Raw genomic sequence first — 16,128 nt, 5'->3', positions numbered from 1 at the left:
CCTGCATCATTGTCCACTATGGCGGCCCTGCCCCAGATGGCGTTTCCCTTCGAGGTATATGCCGTCTGATCCGGAGCATCGGGGGCTCGACTTTTCACCGGAGCCGAAGAGGGTCCAACATCCTCCACCTGCACTTCCTTCTCCTCCTCCTCATTGGCTGTTGAGGTGAGGAATGTTTCTCCTCATTGGCTGTTGAGGTGAGGAATGTTATGTCCAGATGGGACTTACGGGGTGGGAATGATTATCTTCCCTGTGGTTCTCATGGAGTATCAGTTCTCCCACTGAGGAGCAGGGAACTCCATTCAGCTTTGTATAAAGGACAGGCAGTAAGCACCGACCATGTAGAGACCCGGTAGGGATCTACTGGGAGTTGTATATAACGTGACTGTAAATAAACCAAAATTCTTTATTCTTACTCAACATGGACTCCCATGTCCTTATTAAATACTCAGCTTGTCCAAATCACACTGAAGCATCTCTGCATCCTCACAGCTCACCCTACCACCCACCTTTGTGTCATCTGCAAATTTGGAGATATTATCTTATCTAAATTATTAATATATATTGCAAATAGTTGGAGTCCTGGTACTGATCCCTGCGGTACCCCACTAGTCACTGGCTGGTACCTGGAAAAAGACCCGATTTACCAGAAAGTGCCAAAGTGTCTGTTTCACTGAGAAAAATGGTGCGAGTCCTACCGCGCCATTGGCAGTATGTTGCATTGAGTTTTGACCCTTTGGAGCAAACATTTTTCCTTTGCGTGAATTACACGGGGAAACTTAATCTCTGCAATCAGTGGGGTGTGTTCCATTAACTGCATCCCCAGCCACGGCCCCAACACTTGCTTCAGGAAGCCTGCTCCAAGATTGGATGGAGTCCAGCAGAGGCAGGATGTCCTGTATCTGGGTACCCAAAGCTGTCCAACCAGGCTGTGGCTGCTTTAGTCAGTGCCAGCTCCCTGTAGAAGAGGAAAGTGGAAGTAATACCCACAAAAAAATGAATGACCTTCTTCACACGGCCAAGGTAAGTCTGCCACCTCCAGCCTCTCGTTGCACCTCCTTACCCACTCCTTGCACTTCCAAGGTGATCCCTCATCCATCCACCTTTCGGGTTCCCACCTATCATGAGGCCCTCTTTCTTTCCTCCGTCCCCTCTACCCCGCCAAACGCCATGATGCCCCTCAGTCTCTACTTTGCTCCTCACATCCTTGCTCCCAATCCAACCCCACACTTGCCACTCCTCAACCATCTGGACTGGCAGCACTCCACGTACCCTCTTCCCACCTGTCTCTCTGCAGGAAAAAGTTGAGCGGGCACAGCTACCCGGAGTGATGCGAGAGATCCGTACCCTCTCCTAACATGAGGAAAGAACATGTGCAGAGGGTGAAGTGGGGGCAACGAGCAAAAATGAGAACCCTCAGGTCACACATTCATTCCTCAAGCCTCAACTTAGAACATAGAACATAGAACACTACAGCGCAGTACGGACCCTTCGGCCCTCGATGTTGCGCCGACCTGTGAAACCATCTGAAGCCTATCTGACCTACACTATTCCATTTTCATCCATATGTCTATCCAGTGACCACTTAAATGCCCTTAAAGTTGGCGAGTCTACTACTGTTGCAGGCAGGGCGTTCCACACCCCTACTACTCTCTGAGTAAAGAAACTGCCTCTGACATCTGTCCTATATCTCTCACCCCTCAATTTAAAGCTATGTCCCCTCGTGTTGGTCATCACCATCCGAGGAAAAAGACTCTCACTGTCCACCCTATCTAACCCTCTGACTATCTTATATGTCTCTATTAAGTCACCTCTCAGCCTTCTCCTCTCTAACGAAAACAACCTCAATTCCCTGAGCCTTTCCTCGTAAGACCTTCCCTCCATACCAGGCAACATCCTAGTAAATCTCCTCTGAACCCTTCCAAAGCTTCCACATCCTTCCTATAATGTGGTGACCAGAACTGCACGCAGTATCCAGGTGTGGCCGCACCAGAGTTATGTACAGCTGCAGCATGACCCTGTGGTTCCGAAACTCAATCCCCCTGCTTATAAAGGCTAGCACACCATATGCCTTCTTAACAGCCCTATTAACCTGGGTGGCAACTTTCAGGGATTTATGTACCTGGATGCCGAGATCTCTCTGTTCATCTACACTACCAAGAATCTTGCCATCAGCCCAGTACTCTGCATTCCTGTTACTCCTTCCAAAGTGAACCACCTCACACTTTTCCGCATTAAACTCCATCTGCCACCTCTCAGCCCAGCTCTGCAGCTTATCTATGTCCCTCTGTATTTACTTGAGTAAATATTTCACATCATATATCCCCTGTGATGCACTCGTGCCGTCTCCTTCCCTTGCTGGGCAATCAGACGAGCAGGCTGGACCATCCTCACATCCCCTGGATACCACTGCCCAGGCAGCTCTGAGGAACAATGCATGGATAGCACGGTGACACAGTGGTTAGCACTGCTACTTCACAGCGCCAGTGACCCGGGTTCAATTCTGCCTTGGGTTGACTGTCTGTGTGGAGTTTGCATGTTCTCCCCGTGTCTGCGTGGGTTTCCCCTGGGTGCTCCAGTTTCCACCCACAGTCCCGTGTTATGCTCCTCCTGCTCAATGTGGGAGCTCAGGGATGTGGCTGATGTCCCTGGCTCCTTCATGTGCGGGAAGTGTGTCCAGCTGCAGCTCTTGTTAGACCGCATGACGGCTCTGGAGCTGCGGATGGACTCACTTTGGAGCATCCGCGATGCTGAGGGGGTCGTGGATAGCACGTTTAGCGAAATGGTCACACCACAGATTAGGATTGCTGAGGGGGAAGGGGAATGGGTGACCAAAAGGCAGAGAAAAGCAGGAAGGCAGGAAGGTGTCCCTGCCGTCATCTCCCTCCAAAACAGGTATACTGTTTTGGATACTGTTGGGGGAGATGGCTCACCAGGGGAAGGCAGTAGTAGCCAGGTTCATGACACCGCGGCTGGCTCTGCTGTACAGAAGGGTGGGAAAAAGAGTGGAAGGGTTATAGTCATAGAGGATTCAATTATAAGGGGAGTAGATAGGCTGTTCTGTGGTTGAAAACGAGACTCCCAAATGGTATGTTGCCTCCCAGGTGCACGGGTCAGGGATGTCTCAGATCGGCTGCAGAACATTCTGAAGGGGGAGGGTGAACAGCCAGTTGTCATGGTGCATATAGGCACCAATGATATAGGTAAAAAACGGGATGAGGTCCGACAAGCAGAATTTAGGGAGTTAGGAGCCAAGTTAAAAAGTCGGACCTCAGAGGTAGTAATCTCAGGATTGCTGCCAGTGCCATGTGGTAGTCAGAGTAGAAATGAAAGAATAGGCAGGATGAATGCGTGGCTTGAGAGATGGTGCAGGAGAGAGGAGTTCAGATTTTTGGGACATTGGGACCAGTTCTGGGGGAGGTGGGACTACTACAAATTGGACGGTCTACACCTGAGCTGGTCTGGAACCAATGTCCTTGGGGGTGCTTTTGCTAACGCTGTTGGGGAGGGTTTAAACTAATGTGGCAGGGGGATGGGAACCAAATGAGGAGGTCAGTGGACAGTAAGGAGGTAGTAACTAAAGCCTGTAAGGAACTAGATCATGAAGCCAGCGTGACTAAGGGGAAGAATAGGCAGGGAGCAGATGATGAACGCAAAGGGACTGGTGGTCTGAGGTGCATTTGTTTTAATGCAAGAAGTATAGTAGGTAAGGCAGGTGAACTTAGGGCTTGGATTAGTACCTGGGAGTATGATGTTATTGCTATTACTGAGACTTAGTTGAGGGAAGGGCATGATTGACAACTAAATATCCCAGGATATTGATGCTTCAGGTGGGATAGAGAGGGAGGTAAAAGGGGTGGAGGAGTTGCATTACTGGTCAGAGAGGATTTCACAGCTGTGCTGAAGGAGGACACTAGAGGACTCGAGCAGTGAGGTGATGTGGGCAGAGCTCAGGAATAGGAAGGGTCTGGTAACAATGTTGGGGCTGTACTACAGACCTCCCAACAGCGAGCGTGAGATAGAGGTACAAATATGTAAACAGATTATGGAAAGATGTAGGAGCAGCAGGGTAATGGTGATCGGAGATTTTAATTTTCCCAACATTGACTGGGATACACTTAGTGTCAGAGGTTTAGATGGAACAGAGTTTGTAAGGAGCATCCAGGAGGGTTTTCTAGAGCAGTATGTAAATAGTCCAACTCGGGAAGGGGCCATACTGGACCTGGTGTTGGGGAATGAGCCAGGCCAGGTGGTTGATGTTTCAGTCGGGGATTACTTTGGGAATAGTGATCACAATTCTGTAAGTTTTAGAATACTCATGGACAAAGACGAGAGTGGTCCTAAAGTAAGAGTGCTAAATTGGAGGAAGGCCAACTGTGCCAAAATTCGATAGGAACTGGGGAATGTGGATTGGGAGCAGCTGTTTGAAGGTAAATCCACATTTGATATGTGGGAGGTTTTTAACGAGAGGTTGATTAGAGTGCAAGACAGACATGTCCCTGTGAAAATGAGGGATAGAAATGGCAAGATTAGGAAACCATGGATGACAGGTGAAATTGTGAGACGCGCTAAGAGGAAAAAGGAAGTATAAATAAGGTCTAGGCGACTGAAGACAGACAAAGTTTTGGAAGGATATCGGGAATGTAGTACCAATCTGAAACGAGGATTCGAGAGGGCTAAAAGGGGTCATGAAATATCTTTAGCAAACAGGGTTAAGGAAAATCCCAAAGCCTTTTATTCGTATATAAGGAGCAAGAGGGTAACTAGAGAACGGGTTGGCCCACTCAAGGACAAAGGATGAAAGTTATGCGTGGAGTCAGAGAAAATGGGTGAGATTTTTAACGAGTACTTTGCATCGGTATTCACCGAGGAGAGGGACATGACGGATGTTGAGGTTAGGGATAGATGTTTGATTACTCTAGGTCAAGTCGGCATAAGGAGGGAGGATGTGTTGGGTATTCCAAAAGGCATTAAGGTGGACAAGTCCCCAGGTCCGGATGGGATCTACCCCAGGTTACTGAGGGAAGTGAGAGAGGAAATAGCTGGGGCCTTAACAGATATCTTTGCAGCATCCTTGAACACGGGGTGTGGTACCGGAGGACTGGAGAATTGCTAATGTTGTCCCCTTGTTTAAGAAGGGTAGCAGGGATAATCCAGGTAACTATAGACCAGTGAGTCTGACATCAGTGGTAGGGAAGCTGCTGGAGAAGATACTGAGGGATAGGATCTATTCCCATTTGGAAGAAAATGGGCTTTGTAAACCCATGCTGACTCTGTCCGATCCTGCTAGTTTTTCAAGTGCTCTGCTATTAATTCTTTTAAAATGGACTCTAGTGCTTTCCCCACTACCGACATCAGGTTGATTGCTCTATAATTCCCTATTTCCCCACTACCTCCCTTTTTAAACTAGGATAACATTAGTTGTCCTCCAACCTGTCAGAACTGTTTCAGAGTCTGCAGCATCTTGGAAGATGACCACAAATGCAGCCAATATTTCTAGAGGCCACTTCCTTAAATACTCTGGAATGTAGATTATCATGCCCTGGGGATTTATCGGCCTTTAGTCCCATCAATTTCCCCCAACACCATTTCCCTACTAATACTCATTTATTTCAGTTTCTCAATCTGACCCTGTATTCTCCAACATTTCATAGAATTATTTCATAGAATTTACAGTGCAGAAGGAGGCCATTCAGCCCATCAAGTCTGGACCGGCTCTTGGAAAGAGCACCCTACCCAAGGTCAACAACTCCACCCTATCCCCATAACCCAGTAACCCCACCCAACACTAAGGGCACTTTTGCACACTACGGGGAATTTATCATGGCCAATCCACCTAACCTGCACATCTTTGGATTGTGGGAGGAAACCGGAACACCCGGAGGAAACCCACGCACACACGGGGAGGATGTGCAGACTCCGCACAGGCAGTGACCCAAGCCGGAATCGAACCTGGGACCCTGGAGCTGTGAAGCGATTGTGCTATCCACAATACTACTGTGCTGCCCTTTCTGCAAGTTATTTGTGTCCTCCTTTGTAAAGACAGAACCAAAGTATGTATTTAATTTGATTTGATCCCCATTATAAATTCCCAATGACTGTAAGAGACCTACATTTGTCTTCACCAATCCTTTTCTCTTCACATACCTGTGGAAGCTTTCACAGTCACTTTTGATGTTTCCCGCAAGCTTACTCTATTTTCTTCATCTTAATCAATCCCTTTGTCTTCCATTACTGACTTCTAAACTGCTCCAAATCCTCAGGTCTGATGTTTTTTCTGGCCATTTTGCATTTCTCTTCCTTGAATCTAATCCTGTCTCTAATTTCCCTTGGAAGCCACGGTTTGACCACCTTTCCCATTATATTTTTGTGCCATAAAGGAATGAACAAGTGTTGCAGTTTACCCATACATTCTTTAAATATATGGCATTGCCTATCCACTCTCATCCCTTTAGATATCTTTTCCCAATCCACCATAGCCAGCACATGCCTCATACTGTTATAGTTTCCTTAATTTGGATGGAGGATTCAAGCCAGTCTTCACCTTGATGAAGAAATCAAACATACTATGGTCGCTCACCCTCAAGGGGCCTCGCACAACTAGATTATCAATGATTCATTTCTTATTACACAATTCCCAGTCTAGGATATCCTATTCTCCAGTTGGTTCCTCAATGTATTGGTCCAGAAAACCATCGCATATGCACTCCAGGAATTGGTCCTATTGTTATGGGCCAGGGTTTATAGAACCCCAAAGTATATCATGGAGTTCACCTGACCCATAACTTTTAATAGATTGTGGTATGGACAGCACATGGCCCACTCTACAGGTGTGGTACAGCAGAAATAGAAAAGTATTTTTTAAAGCAAAACAATGTTTATTCTGTGAACTCAAGTTAAGCTTTTTGAAACATACAGTGCACATCTTAGCAACCATTAATTTAAATACAACCCCCAAAGAATACAACATTAAGTAATCATTTAAGCTTTCCTTTTAACATTCATAAGACTTAAAACCTTTGACCAGGAGCACATCAGGTTAAAGCCACTACTGTTATTAGTTTTAAATCACCAGTCTTTAGAATACAGAGAGAGATTCACACATCTTTTGCCTATGACTGCAGCTATCCAGCATCTGAAACAAAAACTAAAGCACACCCTGCAGCAAACAGCCTAAAAACACAAGTAAAAAGCTGACAGACAGCCCAGCTACACCCACTCTCTGACATCACTGCAGTAATAAACACCAGTTTCTTAAAGGTACTCTCACTACAGTATTTATATACACACCCATTTACAAAACACCATTTCTTAAAGGTACTCTCACATGACACTACGTTGTTTTTGTTACTACTTGATTTGCCCAATCTATATTCAGATTAAAATCACCGATAATTACAGATGTTCCTTTATCGCATACAGCTCTAAGTTTTTGTTCAATGCATCTCCAACATCACCACTACTGTGAGGCCAGTTACGGGGTGAGTGCTTAAGTGGTTGGTTAATCATGGTTGTACTTATCTATGGCATGATCCTGGAGCAGTAGGACATTTAACTGAGAAAGCAAATACTGAGACAAACCTGATGATTGGAAAGTTAGTTGTCTACCATGTGCTCTCAATCTGCAACCCTCATGCTTGAAGGTGACAACTGTTCCATGGCAATGATGGAGTTGGAAGATGGTCAATAATTTTGTGGGAATGAGGATATCAAAGGCAATGATGCGGGAGTTAATTAAGCATATCTATAATGGTCTTATCATGGCAGATGGAGAAGCAGATGAGCAGGAAAAGACAAGCTCCACATGTATCCATGAGATCCTCCCAGGGAGACGTGGAAATTGTAGGAGATGGGTGGTTGGGCGTGGCGGGGGAGGGGGGGGGGGGGGGGGGGGGCATGTGAGACGTTGAGTTTGATAAGAATCTGTAACAGTAAAAGAGGTTACAGAAGTTTGAATAAGTAATGGAAATAGGTTGAGGAATAGTTTAATATTGCTATTAAAGAAGTTGGCATTATACTTCTGGGTAGGATTAATAGTTATCGTAATGGGTTGTAATAGGTTGGTGATGTATATCATGATGTAACAGTGACATTAGCAGTCATATGCTGGAGACTCAGAAGAGCAGATGAAATAATCTGTACTCAAGAGAGGTGTACCTACCTCTAATGTACATTATGTGTCTGTGTGAAGTTTGCACATTTTCCTCACGTCTGCGTGGATTTCTTCTGGGGGCTCCAGTTTCCTCCTCCAGTCCAAAGACATGCAGATGTGTAATCCATAATAAATTGTTTCTTAGTGAATGACATGGGTCTGCAGAGAGAATGATGGAGATAGCCGAAACAAGAATGCGCTTTCTGTAAACTACAGTAACATCCAAGGGCAGGTGAGGAGATAAGTCTGCAAATGAAGGATGGAAAATGCTCATTTTTCTATTGGTCTATTTGCCCTGTTTTCTATTGGCTAGAATTACTGTTCTTTCATTGGTTTAAAATGTACGTTTAACGGTGATATTATTGATGTGTTGCCATGCAAATGAAGGATCAGACTGCATCTGTAAACCTACTGGTTGAAAAAGCTATACGTGTTTCTGCTTCACTAGACTCAGGCAGAACAATACAGTGAGTTCCACTGAGTTGTTCGTCTTGTGCACAAGTCAATAAAGATTGATCAAAGAATGCTCCCGTGTATACCTTGCAGTAATTCCGACACAGGTTAGCTGGATTGACTATTTTAAATTTCCCCTTAGTGTCCAAAGGTGTCTCGGTTAGGTGGGTTATGGGGATAGCAGGGGGGAGGGGGGGGGGGGCGAGGTAAGGTGCGCACTGGACTGTTAGTGCCGACACGATGAGTCAAATGGCCTCCCTCTGCATTGCAGGGATCCTATGGATCAGTAAAGTAGTTTGAAGTATTCGTGCTGTATCAGAGCAGAGATACTCAAGATAAGGTAGGAGTTGCGATATGCATTCAGTATACAAAACATCACCTACCATGGGTAAAATGCCAGCGGCAGTGGGAAAAGGCCCTTACTTGGCTTCTGGGTGGGAGGGCCTTTCTGAACCTTGCCTCTGCCGTTAAATGCCATTGTGGTGAGAAGGTGTCAGACACTCCACAACCCAACTTCCTTTGCCACTGTATGGGTCTTCCCATCTCCCACCCTGTCCCTTGAGGGCTAGTAAAATTGAGCCCAGAGAGAATTCATTTTCAGGAGAGTGTTTATTATCTGGATGGCACGGTAGCAAAGTGGTTAGCACATTTGCTCCATAGCTCCAGGGTCCAGGTTCGATTCACAGCTTGGGTTACTGTCTTTGCAGATTCTGCACGTTCTCCGCGTATCTGCGTGGGTTTCCTCCAGGTGCTCCAGTTTCCTTCCACAGTTCAAAAATGTGCAGGTTAGGTGGATTGGCCATGCTAAATTGCCCTTAGTGTCCAAAAGGGTTAGGTGGGGTTACTGGGTTACGGGGATAGAGTGGAGATGTGTGCTTCGGTAGGGTGCTCTTTCCGAGGTTGGGTGCAGTGTTGATGGGCTGAATAGCCTCCTTCTGCTTTGTAAATTCTATGATCTGTGATGTGAGGACTGTGACTGAAAGGAGAAAGGAAGAATTGATCAAAGATAGTAAAAGAAATATTCAGATAATTAACAAACTAAACCCTTAACACCAGTGAATGGTAGGGTGGATAGTGAATCCAAAAGCAGTGACACAGATGCTTTGACTAACAATTGGCTTTGTGTGTATGTCTGGAAGCGATGGGCAGGCTTCAGTGGATGGGAATACACAGACACTCAGCGTGTCTCATCCAAGAAGAATAGCACCAGCAATGCCAATGAGCATCTACTGAATCTTAACATAATGACCGTACCAATATACTAATTTCTATTCCACAAAAGGCAGAACTGAAGCACCAACCGTTAGTTCATGATCATAATTCCAGATTTTCCATCTAATTGTTGACAGTTATGACTAGACCAGTAGATTTTTGGTGACAACAAAGAATACTACTCACTGCGAATTTTTCTTATTCACTAATAATAAATAGGAAAAATAACTGGGTTATCTCCTTTTCTCTGTCTGTTTAAATGTGGCAGGAATCCTTCGAATTGTAATGGTTTATCACTGAACTTGTCAGACTCATCTGATTTGTTTCATTGTTGTTTTGTTGCTCAACAGTTCCTGTCATAGTGGAAAATGGAAATGCGTAGAAAATGTGCATTGCCCTGCAACTTGTGTCATTCATGGGGAAGGGCATATCACCACATTCGATGGCAAGACATTTATCTTTAATGGTAACTGTGAATACACTTTAGTTCAGGTAAAAAGACAAGACATCCAAGGAATGCTTTTTAATGGTTTCAGGTTTCTGATGTGGTTTGTGACTTCTTATTATGTTAACAATTTTCTTTGCTTATTTGGGGATTTTAGGACTCCTGTTGTGCGAATGAAACACGTCCAAATTTCAAGATTGTAACTGAAAATGTTATTTGTGGCCAATCAAGAGTCACATGCTCCAGAGCAATAAAGTTTTACATTGGGGTAAGACAATCATATTACTATTGGGGTAGCTAAATTAAACTAAATAATAGCTAACATTAGCTGGGGTAGCTATTAGGCTAAAGGAACCACATTAATATCAGGAGAATAAAATTATATTAATATTAAGATTATAGGGTCACTTTGACATTGTGCTAAGAAAATCACACTTACATAAGACATAGGACAATTCTCTAACTGAATCAGTATTCCTCTCATTTACTTGCCTCACCAGTTAAAGCTGAGTATCTGAGTGGCTCATTCCACCCACCTCACTGGTTTACGCTAGCAATCTCTTACTAATTAGTTGTAAATTAATCTGGATTTGAAGTCAATAGTAAACATGGACCGGTTTAGTTCAGTGGGCTAGACAGCTGGTTTGTAATGCAGAACAAGGCTAGCAGCGCGGGTTCAATTCCCATATCGGCGTACTTGTGACAAATTACAGTCACTGTAGATTGCTTTTATTTCCGGGTTTTCCATCCAATCATTGGCAGAGGGCATGCTGCAGACCCACATTATGCAATCCAAATTTCAGTATTTAAAATGCTAACTTAATGCACTTCGAGGTGTTTGGAGTTCTAACAAAGAAAGAAGAGAGGAACAAAATGAAAGCCTGCGTCCCAGTTCAATGACATCCCCCTGGATGCATTGATGGAGACTCTGAGAAGGAGGGATTATTAATTCCCAGGAAATGAAGGAAAGATTTGTGATGTAACAATAAGATTGAAGGTCATAGAGGAGGTGAGAATTGGAGCAGACTTCTGAGTTCAATACACTAAACACTTGTTTTACCAATTGGTCCGGAAAAGTGAGTAGAGTTGCACATTCACCACTTTGCACTTTTAGTCTGCCTAATCAAGATTACTCCAGCTCCTCACAACTGCTTAACTTTATTTTTTGAAATATATTTTATTGAGGCATTTATACATTCTCACAACAAACATAATTACAAAACAGAACAAGCCAACAGGACAGTAAATAACAGCTTTGACAAAGGGTCATCTGGACTCGAAACGTTAGCTCTTGTCTCTCCCTACCAGACCTGCTGAGAGTTTCCAGCATTTTCTCTTTGGTTTCAGTAAATAGCAAACTCAACATAATACCTAACACTGCACCATTCTTCCCCCCCCCCCTTCCCAGCTACCCAGCCCCCCCCACTTTTCTCAAAGAAGTCAGGATCTCCCAATCTCCTGACATGACCAAAACATGTGGACATGATTCACGGGCCCACCCGCACACCGCTCACACCCATCTTCCACCTCTTCAAAAAACCTGCTCATCCTGACCACTCTCATATGTGCCCTGGATAAATGCAAATTACTGTGGATGCTGGAATCTGAAACCAAAGAGAAAATACAGGAAAATCTCAGCAGGTCTGGCAGCATCTGTAGGGAGAGAAAAGAACTAATGTTTCAAGTCCAGATGAACAAACTATGGAACAATGGACATGTTTTTCACTGCTCAATATCTTCAAGAGAAATGCCAGGAGCAACATCAACCTCTCTACATGGCCTTCATCGATCTGACAAAAGCTTTTGACTCAGTCAATCGGAAAGTGTTATAAAAGACCCTGTCAAAGGCTGGCTATCCATAGAAATGCATCAACATCCTCCAACTCCTCCACGACAAGATATCTGTAATAGCCCTCGTTGACGGAAATAAGACAGAAACTTTAGAGGTCATGACTGGAATCAAGCAGGGATGTCATTGCCCTCACCCTTTTCATCATCACCATCCTTCACCTTGTCAAAAGCAACCTTCCAGTGAAGTAGACATCGTCCACAGCATAGACTTTTCAATCTCAACTGGTTGAAATCCAAGAAGAAAACAACACTGACATCGCTCGAGAAACTTCATTATGCAGATGACATTGCCATCTCCGCACTCAGAAGAGAATCTCCAAGACACGCTTGACACCTTTGTAGAAACATACCGAAGAATCGGATTCAGCCTCAATCTCAAAAAGACTGAAGTTCTTTACCAACCTGCCCCAGAGTAAGATCCAGTCTCCCGCTCCATCAAAATCAACAAAGAAACCCTCCCAACGTGGAACATTTCTCCCATCTAGGGAGCCACCTCTTATCTAAGGCTGACATCAATGCAGAGATCCAATGTCATACCCAATCCACAAGCATCATCTTCAGACACCTAAGGACAAGTGTGTTCAAGGACTACGACATCTGTGCTGATACCAAGATCCTCATATACAAGTCCATCGTTTTTCCAACTCTTCTATACGACTCACAAACCTGAATTACATATAGATGCCACCTCAAGGCCCTGGAGTGGTACCATCAGAAATAGATAGTAACCTAGCAGTCAAAATATTAAGGATATGAATATCAGCAGAGAAAAGGTATGAGAAAAACTTATGGGATTAAAATCTCTCTATAAAGAACAAAGAGAACAAAGAACAATACAGTACAGGAATAGGCCCTTCGGCACTCCAAGCCTGCGCCGATCACATGTCACATCTAGACTAACTGACTGTATCCTTCAATACCCCGTCTGTCTATGTGCCTATCCAGATAAGTCTTAAAGGTCGCTAACATATCTGCCTCAACCACTTCACTTGGCAGTGCATTCCAGGTCACCACCACCCTCTGTGTAAAAAACATCCCCCGTACATCTCCACTGAATTAGACACAGTATTCCAAATGTGGCCAAACCAACGTTCTATATAATTGTAACATAGTTTTTGAGCTTTTATACTCAATACCCCGTCCTATGAAGGCAAGCATGCCATATGCTTTCTTTACCATCATTTTCACCTGTGCTGCCACTTTTAAGGGTCTGTGGACCTGCACACCCAGATCAATCTGTGTCTCTATGCTCTTGATGGTTCTGCCATTTATTTTATAGCTCGCATCTGAATTGGATCTACCAAAATGCATCACCTTGCATTTGTCTGGTTTAAATTCCACCTGCCATTTCTCTACCCAATTTTGTAGCCTATCTATATCCTGTTGTATTCTCTGACAATCTCCATCACTATCCGCAACTCCTGCAATCTTAGTATCATCCGCAAACTTGCTAATCAGACCCGTTACGTTTTCTCCCAAGTCATTTATATATATTACAAAGAGCAGTGGTCCAAGAACTGATCCCTGCAGAACACCACTAGTTACAGACCTCCATTTGAAAAAACACCCTTCCACTGCTACCCTCTGTCCTCTCTGGCCAAGCCAGTTCTGGATCCATCCAGCTAGTTCACCCCTGACCCCATGTGATATAATCTTTTGCATCAGCCTGCCATGGGCGACCTTATCAAATGCTTTACTAAAGTCCATGTAGACAACATCCACAGCCCTTCCCTTATCAATCATTTTTGTCAGCTCCTCAGGAAATTTCAAATCAAATTAGTGAGACATGACCTCCCTTGAACAAAAACATGCTGTATGTTGCTAATAAGACCATTCACTTCCAAATGTGCATAGATCCTATCTCTGAGAATCTTTTCCAACAATTTCACTATCACTGATGTCAAGCTCATTGGCCTATAATTACCCGGATTGTCCTTGCAACCTTTCTTAAATAACGGTACAACATTGGCTATCCTCCAAACCTCTGGGATCTCACCTGTGGCCAATGAGGACACAAAGATTTTTGTCAGAGGCTCAGCGATTTCATCTCTTGCCTCACTCAGTAATCTGGGATAAGTGCCACCTGCCCCTGGGGATTTGTCTACCTTAATGCTTTTTAACACATCTAACACTCCTCTCTCGTAATAACTGTTTGACTTCTTAAAAGAATGCTCGAAGTCGTCTCTAGGTTAACTGATGCTTTATTGTGCCCCACAATAAACTACAGTGGTACTTGAAAATATAATGCTTTACTTGTCTGCAACTAGGCCCAAAAGACTTGCATCTCCACAGTTGAGTCCACCTCTTGTCTCTCCAACCCTCTAGCTCCAACTGGCCGAAGGCGGAGCTCCGGCGTCCTCCTATTTGTCCTCGCGCTGCCCCCTGGTGGTACATGTACACACACACAGGCGAGGATCACCACATCCCCCTTTTTCACTCTTTTTTTTTTTTTTTTTTTTCTTAGCTGCAGAGCTGTAACAAAACACAAATGTAACAGTTAGGTTTATATACATATATATACAACATGGCAGGGCCATGCATGTGTCAGTCCATGTTTACAGGTTCAGACGGTCAGGTGCACGTCTGATCCGAGTGGACCTCCTGAGTGGGCATGGAGATCCAGGGTCGTCTGTGTCCATGTGGACATCTGCGCTGGAGTGTCAGGATGATGCATGACAGCGTCCTGTAGGTCCAGCGTGGTCCTGCCGATCAAGAGTCGGAAAGACCCGTGGTCGAGGTGTGACTTTAAGAAGGTCTCTCCGATTTCGTCGAACCATTGTCCCAGCGTCCAACCGAACGATGTAGGACCGCGGCGAATGTTTGGCGAAGGACCACGGCATTTTGGACCATCCTCCAGCCGGGTTTCGCAACCTCACCGTGTCGTTGCTGGCCAACGGCTGCAGTACCTTGGCCTGCTGGTCATAGTGCTGCTTTTTGCACTTGACGTTGGTGACGCATCTTATCCAGGACAGGCGAGTGATCAGGATTGGTGAATTGTAGCGCTGGTAATGTTGTCCTGTACGTCCCTGTTGAAAAGCATCTGAGCTGGTGATAGTCCCGAGCTCAAAGGTGACGATCGGTACGACAAGAGGGCCAAGTGTACGTCGGATTTCGAGTCCTCAGCCTTGCTGATGAGTTGTTTAACTATGTGGACACCTTTCTCCACCCTGCCATTTGATTGCGGAAAGTGTGGACCGACGTTATATGCTGGAAATTGTAGTGCTTGGCGAAGTCCGTCCACTCCCAGCTGGCAAGCAAGGACCATTGTCGGACATGACCGTCCGTGGGATGCCATGCCTGGAGAAAGTTTCTCTGCAGGCCTTGATGACGGCTGCGGCTGGTGAGATCCGGGAGTTTGCAGGACTTCCGGAAAGTTGGAGTAATAGTCAATGATCAGAACATAGTTGCGGCCCATGGAGTGGAACAAGTCAATGCCCACTTTGTCCCATGGTAACGTGGCCATCTCATGCTGCTGCAGTGGCTCCTTGCATTGCGCCGGTCGATGTCTTTGGCACGTGTCACAAGTGAGCACCATGTTTGTAATGTCCTCGTTAATCCCTGGCCAGTAAACAGATTGTCGCGCTCTCCTTTTGCACTTTTCGGCACCAAGGTGCCCCTCATGAATCCTGTGAAGGATGTCCGCCCGGAGAGCCGTAGGAATGACGATCCTGTCGTTTCGTAGTATGATGCCATCGACCACGGATAGTTCAGTCCTCACATTTTGGAACTGTGGGCACCGCCCCTTTGGCCAGCCATGTTGCAGGTTGTGTAAGACTTGGAGGAGGGTAGCATCCTCCTGTGTTGCCTGACGAATTTGCTGCAGCCTTTCGTCCGTTGCCGGGAGCGTCTCCTTGCACCACTGTGCATGAGCTTCCACATCATTGATGGAAGCCGGTGGCGGGTTGTCAGCATCCATGGCTCGTGATAGTGTGTCAGCTATCACAAGGTCCTTGCCAGGGGTGTAGACCAGCGTGAAGTCGTACCTTCGCAACTTCATCATCATGCGTTGTAGGCG

General features: G+C 45.3%; 1 protein-coding gene across 1 annotated transcript in view; it reads left to right on the top strand.

Moving 5' to 3' along the window:
* LOC119971581 (mucin-6-like) overlaps positions 1-10,295 on the top strand; it is a 246,839-nt gene extending 236,544 nt beyond the window's left edge. The window contains exon 23 of the mRNA XM_038807348.1: positions 10,168-10,295. The gene's annotated coding sequence lies outside the window, so the exon portion shown is untranslated. The remainder of the gene's footprint in view (positions 1-10,167) is intronic.
* The last annotated feature ends 5,833 nt before the right edge of the window (positions 10,296-16,128 follow it).

Source organism: Scyliorhinus canicula, chromosome 9 (assembly GCF_902713615.1).
Source record: "Scyliorhinus canicula chromosome 9, sScyCan1.1, whole genome shotgun sequence".
Taxonomy (NCBI): domain Eukaryota; kingdom Metazoa; phylum Chordata; class Chondrichthyes; order Carcharhiniformes; family Scyliorhinidae; genus Scyliorhinus; species Scyliorhinus canicula.
This window is presented reverse-complemented; position numbering and strand designations above follow the sequence as displayed.